Genomic DNA, 9,173 nt, shown 5'->3' on the forward strand with positions numbered 1-9,173 from the left:
GGTCTTCAATGTCTCTTAGATGGAACTCTTAAAACCCATGGTACTTCCTGAGTAAGAAAGATTATAAATATATTTTTTGTGTGTTAATGACATGTGACTTTTGGACTGCACCTAAGAATGGGGCTGGTTGCCAGAGGAATCAAACCTGTAATTAGACTGTTGGAACTTTCAATCCTACCCCTCTGAGCTCCAGGAGGAGGAGTAGGGCTAAAAGCTGAATCACCATGGCCAATGACTGGCTCAATATAATGAGGCTTCTGTGAAAATTTAAAAATATAATAGAGTTCAGAAAGTACCTGGGTTGGTGAGCTTGTATGTAGGGAGAGTACCATCTGGACAGGGCATGAAGCCTCCCAGCTCCCTATGCATCTCTTCCCTCTGGCTGTTTCTGAGTTTCATCCTTTTATAATAAGCCAGTAATCTAGTGACTATAATGCTTCTCTGACTCTGTAAGCCACCCTCCCAAATTAATCAAACCAAAGGAAGTGATTATGGGAACTTCTGATTTATGACTGGTCAGAAGTACAGGAGACAATCTGGACTAGCTGCTGGCATCTGGGGGGGGGGGATGAGGGGAGGGGGACACAGCAGTCCTGGGGGACTGAGCCCTTAACCATAGAAATCTGATGCGATCACCTCCAGGTAGATCGTGTCAGAATTCAGCTGAATCCTTAGGACACCCAGCTGCTGTGTGAGTATTGCTTGTTAGTGTCAGAGAACTTCTACCACATTGGAATTGGGATCCAGAATCACCCTTTAATTGCAATTAGTACAGAGTTAGGATTAGCAGAATCACTATTAACATAGTGATACATGCTAATGAGGGGAGCAATCTGACAAAATAATTTTGAATTTTGTTAGATGTAGCTCAAGATTTCTGGAAGAGCTTTCCTCAATCACTAGAACTGGTGAAACTACCTGCCAGGAAAGTTGTGGTCATTTCTATACCAAATAGAGAGTAGAGGTGATAGGTAGGTAGGTAGATAGATAGATAGATAGACAGACAGAAAATTGTAATACTGGCAAATAATATGTGGCAGATATTTTCTAAGGACTTAATGTACATTAACTACTATAATCCTTATAAAGAGCAAAAGAAAGAGATCATCTTATTATCACTATTTTATAGATAAGAAACTAAGGCTCAGAGAAGTTAAGTAAATTACTCAGGGTCTCACAGATAATAACTGAGAAAGCAGAGCTTCAAATCCAGGTTGCCTAGTTCCAAAGTTTGTATTATACTTAAAATAGATGTCTTCCTTATTACTTTCCAAAGCTGATGTTAACATTTATAATCTCTTCCCATTCAGTAAAGCTCAGTCTGATATCAAATAAACTTCCTTCATTAATCTATTATTCAACAAATATTTTTGGACACCAACTAAATGCCAGACACTATACTTTGTTTTGGATATGTTAGACACTGATGGGTCCCAGACCTTATAACAATAAGGTTACCTTCATGTGGGGGCATCACAGCCAGGGTTAATATATACATGCATATGTACATACTTGTTTATACAAATAAGCTTGCACCTACCTGACTGTGTGTCTCACTACACCTCAAACAACGTGTATATCATGTTTGATTTTATTCAACATGCAGTGAGAATGTAACCAAGCCAACATGAATTCGTTCCCTGGTGAGTCACAGAAACTGCACCAGGCAAGTTGTTACATAAAGAAAACTTCATTTGCAGCAAATAAGGAGATCACAGGAAATGGCTTCCAAAACACTGACTCCCCAGGAAAGGGTGAGTGGGTTCCTTCTGTTTAGGGTTAGGATGAATATTTAGATAGGAAAGCCTTGCCATTGTGCATAGAGGTGAGCAAAAGGTCACATATGTGGCTTAAGAAAACATGTCTACACATGTCATATGTTTTGTAAATGAGGCTGGAGCTCCTCCTTGGACAGAGGTTTTAGTATTAATGAAATAAAGGTAATGTTAGGTCATTCCAGAGGTCACTCCATGGTCCATCAGTGCAGGCATGAGTTGGGCATTTAGCTCAAAAGGTCTGGGTGGTCTGGGCCAGCAGGAAGTTTTGTCAGGGCAGTCACCATCATCTGAGGTGTGTTTTTGGATTTCATTTGCCTGAGTTGAGGTAAACTGGGAAGAAGAGTTTAAGGGAAAATGGAAGAGAAAGTTTAGTGAGTATAAGGAGGTGGGTGATGAGTGTCAGATCTTGGGGTCCAGCTTGTGACAGGAAGACCCTGAAGGGTTTTAAGCAGAGAAGTGACAGTTGATTTGATTCAAGACCTTGAAAGATGATTCAATACGCAAAGTAGATAAAGAGAGATGACAGGGAATGCATGAAAGGACATGTAATTATGAGTAAAGACTATGGATGGCGGCAGTGGATACAGAGAAGAGGATGGGTCTGAGAAGTGTTTTGCAGGAGAAGTTAACAGGTGGCTTCAATTTTGGCATGAAGGAGCAGGAAAAATGCAGAAGTGCTCTCATGTTTCTGCCTTGAGTCATTGTTAGGGCATTTACAGAGAAGTGAAAAGTAGGAAATATTTGAATATACAAGTCTCAACCTCAGAGATATTTATGTTAGATATATAAATTTGAGAGCCATCATCACATAGAAGGTTTTTGAAGGCATGAGAATGGCTGAGATCACCCAAGGAGAAGAGCAGGGGACACTCCAGGGCCTCAAGTTTGGACAGCAGAGGAGAAGCCTGCACAGCCAGCCAGGTGATAAGGAGAAAACGTGAAGGTGAGTGGGGTCTCAGGAGAAGAAAGGAGTCTTAGAAAGCAAGGAGAATCAGTTGACATTACAGAGGTCACTGGTACCAGTGACAAGAGTGGCAGAACAGAAGCCAGAATAGAATGGGTGGCAGGGGTCTAAGGAATAAAGGAAGGTGCTGAGGCAAGGATGGTCAGTGTGGACAGTTCTTTCAAGGTGCTTGGCTATGAATGTGAACAGAGAAAGGAGGAGGTAGCTGGAGGGAACATAGGAGTCAAAGACATTTGAGCCATTTGGTTTTTCTTAGGATAACTGACACTAAGAAATGATCCAGGAGAGGAGGAGAAGACTGAGGATATAGAAGAAGGGGGAAACTGAAGACTGAGGTACTACAAAGAGACACCTGACAGACTCACTGTTTAGGTCTCAGCTCATCCTAATTCTTAAGAAAGGTCCTACATGCCTCCCAGCTACAGACATACACAGACACAGACACACACACACACACACACACACACACACACACATACACACGTGCACACACATGCCACCATCATCATTACAATCAACATTCTTTTTTCTATGTATTGAATATTTTGTTTTCTTCTTAGCACTTACCTAAAATAATAATATTTATATATTTTTTTCCTATCCCTCCACTCACCTGCCCTCTGTCAACCACCATTTGGTCTCTGTATTTAAGAGTCTGGTTTTTGTTTGTCTCTTTTTTGCTTGTTCATTTGTTTTATTTCTCAAATTCCACATAGAAGTCAAATCATATAGTGTTTATCTTTCTCTGACTTATTTCATTTAGCATTATACTCTCGCTCCATCCATGTTGTTGCAAATGGCAAGATTTCACTCTTTTTTTGGCTGAGTTATAGTTCATTGAATACATTTACCATATCTTCTTCACCCTTTCATCTATGGATGCATGCTTGGGTGGCTCCCATTTTTTTGGCCACCATAAATAATGTTACAATACCATAGTGGTGCATAGTCTTTTTGAATTAGTGTTTTTGTTTTCTTTGATAAGTACCTGGTAATGGAATTAGTGGATTATAGGGTAGTTTTATTTTAAAATTTTTAGTGCCATTCTCCACAATGACTGCATCAATTTACATTCCTACCAACAGTGCATAAGGATTCTTTTTTCTCCCACATCCTTGCCAACTCTTGTTGTTTCTTTTTTTTTTTTTTTCTTTTTATTCTAGCCATTCTGACATGAGAGGGGTAATATCTCATTGTGGTTCTGATTTGCATTTCCCTGATGATTAGTCATGTTGAGGATCTTTTCATGTGTCTGTTGGCCAAATAATAATTTTTTGTTTGGATGTTTATTGTGATTTTTCCCACTTCAATATGAGCTCCAAGAGGGCATGGATGTGTCAGTATTTTTCATGACTATATTCATGCCATCAGAGTAGTAGCAAGTACACAGTGAGTATTAATAAGTATGTGTGAACAGAAGGGCTCATGTGGAGAAAGGAGGAGGAGCACCTACTGCTCTGTTGTAACAGGAGGGAAGATGAGGAAGACAGGAAAAAAGGCAGGTAGTCTGGCTGATTTGGTGATGAGCAGACAAGAGGGTTCCCAGCTGAAGGCTTACGTTTTCTTAAAGAAGCCCACTTTGTGGTTCACAGTCATGGGCTGAGAATAAAGGCAAAGGGGTGTGGGAAATAGAAAGTATGAAAGACTCAACCAGTAAGCAGTACCTGGAAGCCATTACTGCTCCAAACCATTGGAAGTTGTCAAAATATATTAGACTTTACATATATTCTTCCCTCTGCTGGGAATGGCCTTTTCTCCATTTATCTGCCAGGCAAACACCCAAGTCTTGGCCTGAGTATCACATCCTATATGGGGCTTTCCAGCAGAGCCTCTTCTCCTGACAGTAGGTGACTACCTTGAGTCTTCATTTACACCTATTCACACAAAAAGCCATCCCTTGGAGGTGACACCACTGGATGCAATAGTTTGTAGGCATGGCAGTCTCCTCCATTCAGCTGCAAGGCCCCAGAAAACAGAGCTTATCATTTTCTTCCCTTCATCCCAAAGTTCTTCTTGAGGACTGGCACACAGTGATCTTAAATGCAGGATATCCAGAGTCAGTTGGATTGGTTTGTTGTTCAAAGAAAATCTCAGACCAGAGCTACCCTGAGATATAAGAGGCTTTAATGAAAGATGTGTGGCTGTGGATATTGGGTGTGGACAGGCTAATGGGCAGAAAAATGGTTGAGTAGCTACTTCCCAAACCCAGGGAGAAGCCAACACTGAAGCCTGGGCTCCATTTATAGGGCTTCCATGGGTGGACCTGGAACTCACATGAACACTGCACCCCAGTTACAAAGGCGCCCCACCTGAGCCTTTGACATTACAAAGGCTAAATCAGGTGCAAATAGGGAGTGTGCTTCAGGCCATAGTCAGATTCTACATGTGAGCTGCAACATGAAATTCACTCTGCCCATCCCCACCTCTCTATCCCCACCATGTCTTTCTGGAAGAGGGAACACCTTTTCCTCTTTACCCTCTAGAGCCTCACACAGCCATAAGGTTTACAATCTCTATGCACCACATGCTACAATACATGTAAACAAACACAGACACGTGCCCTTCATGGGTACACACCACACCACACACATGTACTCACATACATAACACACGCGCACATATATGTATGTGTCACATGTGCATGCACATATGTACAAAGTACACACACACACACACACACACACACAGGTGGTCCTCCTCCAGAACCAGTGCAGGTTACTGGGTGCAAGCACCATGCCTGCCCCCTTGCCCTTTGCTACTGCCTGAGCCTGAAGCACAAGCCATGTGGCCACAGAGGCAGAAGGAAAATTACAGGTCTGTCTTTTGATAGTGCACCTCTACCATTTTTGTACATCAGAGCGGCCTCTGTAGAAGGCCTGTATGTCCATAGATTCCATTTGATGTTGGAGGAATCATCCCATCAGATGATTCAGCCCTTACCAAAAGAGGCCTCCAATTTGAAGATGGGACACAGCCAACCTTAGGGAGACTCCAACCCTACCCTCTAGAGCCTCCAGGGAGACACAGTCTTGGCCTTAAGGTCACCCCTAGTTTGAGGGGCAAGGAAAAGCCTCTGGCCTCAAAAGATCCTCACATGTGAAAGGAATCCATCAAAATCCTTGAGGAGAATACAGGCAGCAATCTCTTTGACCTCAGCCACAGCAGCTTCTTTCTAGGAACATTGCCAAAGGCAAGGGAAGCAAGGGCAAAAATGAACTATTGGGACTTTATCAAGATCAATAGCTTTTGCACAGCAAAGGAAACAGTTAATAAAACCAAAAGACAACTGACGGAATGGGGGAAGATATTTGTAAACAACATATCAAATAAAGGGCTAGTATACAAAATCTATAAAGAACTTATCAAACTCAACACCCAAAGAACAAATAATCCAATCAAGAAATGGGCAGAGGACATGAACAGACATTTCTGCAAAAAGACATCCAAAGGGCCAACAGACACGTGAAAAAGTGCTCCACATCACTCGGCATCAGGGAAATATAAACCAAAACCACAATGAGATACCACCTCACACCAGTCAGAATGGCTAACATTAACAAGTAAGAAAATGACGGATGCTGGCAAGGATGCAGAGAAGGGGAAACCCTCCTACACTGTTGGTGGGAATGCAAGCTGGTGCAACCACTCTGGAAGACAGCATGGAGGTGCCTCAAAAAGTTGAAAATAGAGCTACCTTATGACTCAGCAATCACACTACTGGGTATTTACCCTAAAGATACAAATGTAGTGATCCGAAGGGGCACATGCACCTGAATGTTTATAGCAGCAAGGTCCACAATAGCCAAACTATGGAAAGAGCCTAGATGTCCATCAGCAGATGAATGGATAAAGAAGAAGTGATATATATATATATATATATATATATATATATATATTATGCAGCCATCAAAAGAAATGAAATCTTGCCATTTGCAGTGACATGGATGGAATTAGAGGGTATTATGCTTAGTGAAATAAGTCAATCAGAGAAAGATGATTATCATATGATCTCTGTGATATGAGGAAGTTGAGAGACGATGTGGGGGGTGTGGGGGTAGGAAAGGAATAAATGAAAAAAGATGGGATTGGGAGGGAGACAAACTGTAAGAGACTCTTAATCTCACAAAACAAACTGAGGGTTGCCAGGGGGAGGGAGGGTCGGGAAAGGGTGGTTGGGTTATAGACATTGAGGAAGGTATGTGCTATGGTGAGTACTTTGAAGTGTGTAAACCTGGCGACTCACAGACCTGTACCCCTGGGACTAATAATACATTATATGTGAATTTAAAAATTTAAAAAAAAAGACCCTCACATGTTAAAGACCCTAAAAAGTTTGAGAGTACTCATCTCATGCACCTCCATCCTCACCCTTTCCAGATTTTGGTCTTTAAGAAAACATGGTATAGGGGCACCTCCCCAACTCAGTCAGAGCATGTGACTCTTGATCTCAGGGTTATGAGATTGAGCCCTAACTTGGGCAGAGAGCTTACTTTTAAAAATTTGGAAAAATAGGGCACCTGGGTGGCTCAGCTGGTTAAGCAACTGCCTTCGACTCCTGTCATGTTCCTGGAGTCCCAGGATTGAGTCCCATATCAGGCTCCCTTCTCAGCAGGGAGTCTGCTTTTCCCTCTGACCTCTCCCTTCTCATGCTCTCTCTCTCTCATTCTCTCTCTCTCTCTCTCTCAAATAAATAAATAAAATCTTTTAAAAATTTTAGAAAAATAAAAGTGTTTATTAAAAACAAAAAAAAAAAGATAGGGGAACCTGGGTGGCTCAGTTGTTTAAGCATGTGCCTTGGGCTCAGGTTATGATCCTAAGGTCCTGGGATAGAGCCCTGCAGTAGGCTCCCTGCTCAGCAAGGAGTCTGCTCCTCCCTCTGCTCCTCCACCCTGCTCATGCTCTCTCTCTCTCTTTCTCAAATAAATAAATAATCTTTTTTAAAAAAGACAAAGAAGATATGGTATCAAAAATAAATGAAATGCACACACACAAACTTGACTAAAGTATTTATGTGTTAAAGAGTTCTGTCTAAAATATAGCAAACATTTTTTTCACCCATATATTGAGCACTCAGCTGAGGTCTAACACAGGCTGGGCCAAATATTGATTTTGACATTCCCAGTCTGTATCATTGTGACTTAATATAACTACCACTAACACCATCACCTCCATTTACCTTGACCCAATCTTAAACTCAAAATTTTTTGTATCAGAGGTTAAGAGGGGTTCAAGAACAGGGGATGGTACCAGATGACTGTAAATGTGGCCTGTCCCATGTTCACACACTTCTGATAAAGCCCTCATCAGGGCCACCATGCTCTAGTTTCTCACCCTGTCCCTAGCTCTCCAGACCCTAGGTGATGTTCCCAAGGCCACATCCACTTGACTGATGACACAGCTCAGCAGAGCTGACTCATAGAATGAGTTGCTTCACGTGTATTTGAAAGAAGATGACAGTTGTTCAAGGTGAGTTTGGGCAGGTTGTGAAGAAGGCTGGATGTGAGGCAGCAAAAAGGAGGACCAGCTGATAATTATCATAGCTTCTACTGGAATATCTAGGTGACAAATCCACCTTGGTGCCCATAGCTCAAGATGTTGCAAAAACTAAAAGTGGGTGAGTCTCATTGGCTATTCCACCCAATGACTCAATGGTATAAAAAGATTACTCTGCTTCATTTTCGTCTGGAATTAAATCATCAGTCCCATTTGCTGCCCTTTTCAGTGGACAAGAGCCAGGTATATAAAGCACTTGAGTCCCCTTACCTGTGAAAATAACAGATTGTATTAGATGCCCTCTAGACACATCCAGTGGCTCTAAGCAGGAGTCAGGAGGAACGTGGAGTGGGAGATCACTCATACTTATATGAAACAATGGGGAACCCAGCCAGAGCACCCAAAGGTAAAGTCCCAAGATAAGAAGTCTGGTCTCTAGTTCCACACTGCAGACTAGTGGCAAATCCCTGGCATAAAGAATGCCTGACAACTAAATATGAATGCAAAGTTTGTTCATGAAACTGGCATGGTATATCCATTGGTCTGTTCATTCATTCAAGACACTTCTTAAGGGAAACAGCTGTGGCTGGCATTGAGCTAGACCCTAGGAATTCAGAGAAGAATAAGATAAAGTTTGCTGTCCTCAAGGGGCTCAAAGTCTACTTGGAGAAGCAAACATAGAAACAAAGAAAATAAAATGAAAGAAATACAATGTTAGAAAAATGTCTAGCCTTAAAGGTGAGCAAGTGAGCAACTCTGCCCATGTAGGTGAGAAAGTTAATTCATGAAAGTAAAGATAATTGAGCTGTGACAAGGAAGAAGAAGAAGAAGAAGAAGAAGGGGAAGAAGAAGGAGGAGGAGGAGGAGGAGGAAGAGGAGGAGGAGGAGGAAGAGGAGGAGGAGGAGGAGGAGGAGGAGGAGGAGGAGGAGGAGGAGGA

General features: G+C 42.0%; 1 pseudogene; it reads left to right on the forward strand.

Moving 5' to 3' along the window:
• The first annotated feature begins 2,611 nt into the window (after positions 1-2,611).
• LOC116858793 overlaps positions 2,612-9,173 on the forward strand; it is a 17,723-nt pseudogene continuing 11,161 nt past the window's right edge.

Source organism: Lontra canadensis, unplaced genomic scaffold, assembly GCF_010015895.1.
Source record: "Lontra canadensis isolate GAN:19392208 unplaced genomic scaffold, GSC_riverotter_1.0 scaffold142, whole genome shotgun sequence".
NCBI classification, from domain to species: Eukaryota; Metazoa; Chordata; class Mammalia; order Carnivora; family Mustelidae; genus Lontra; species Lontra canadensis.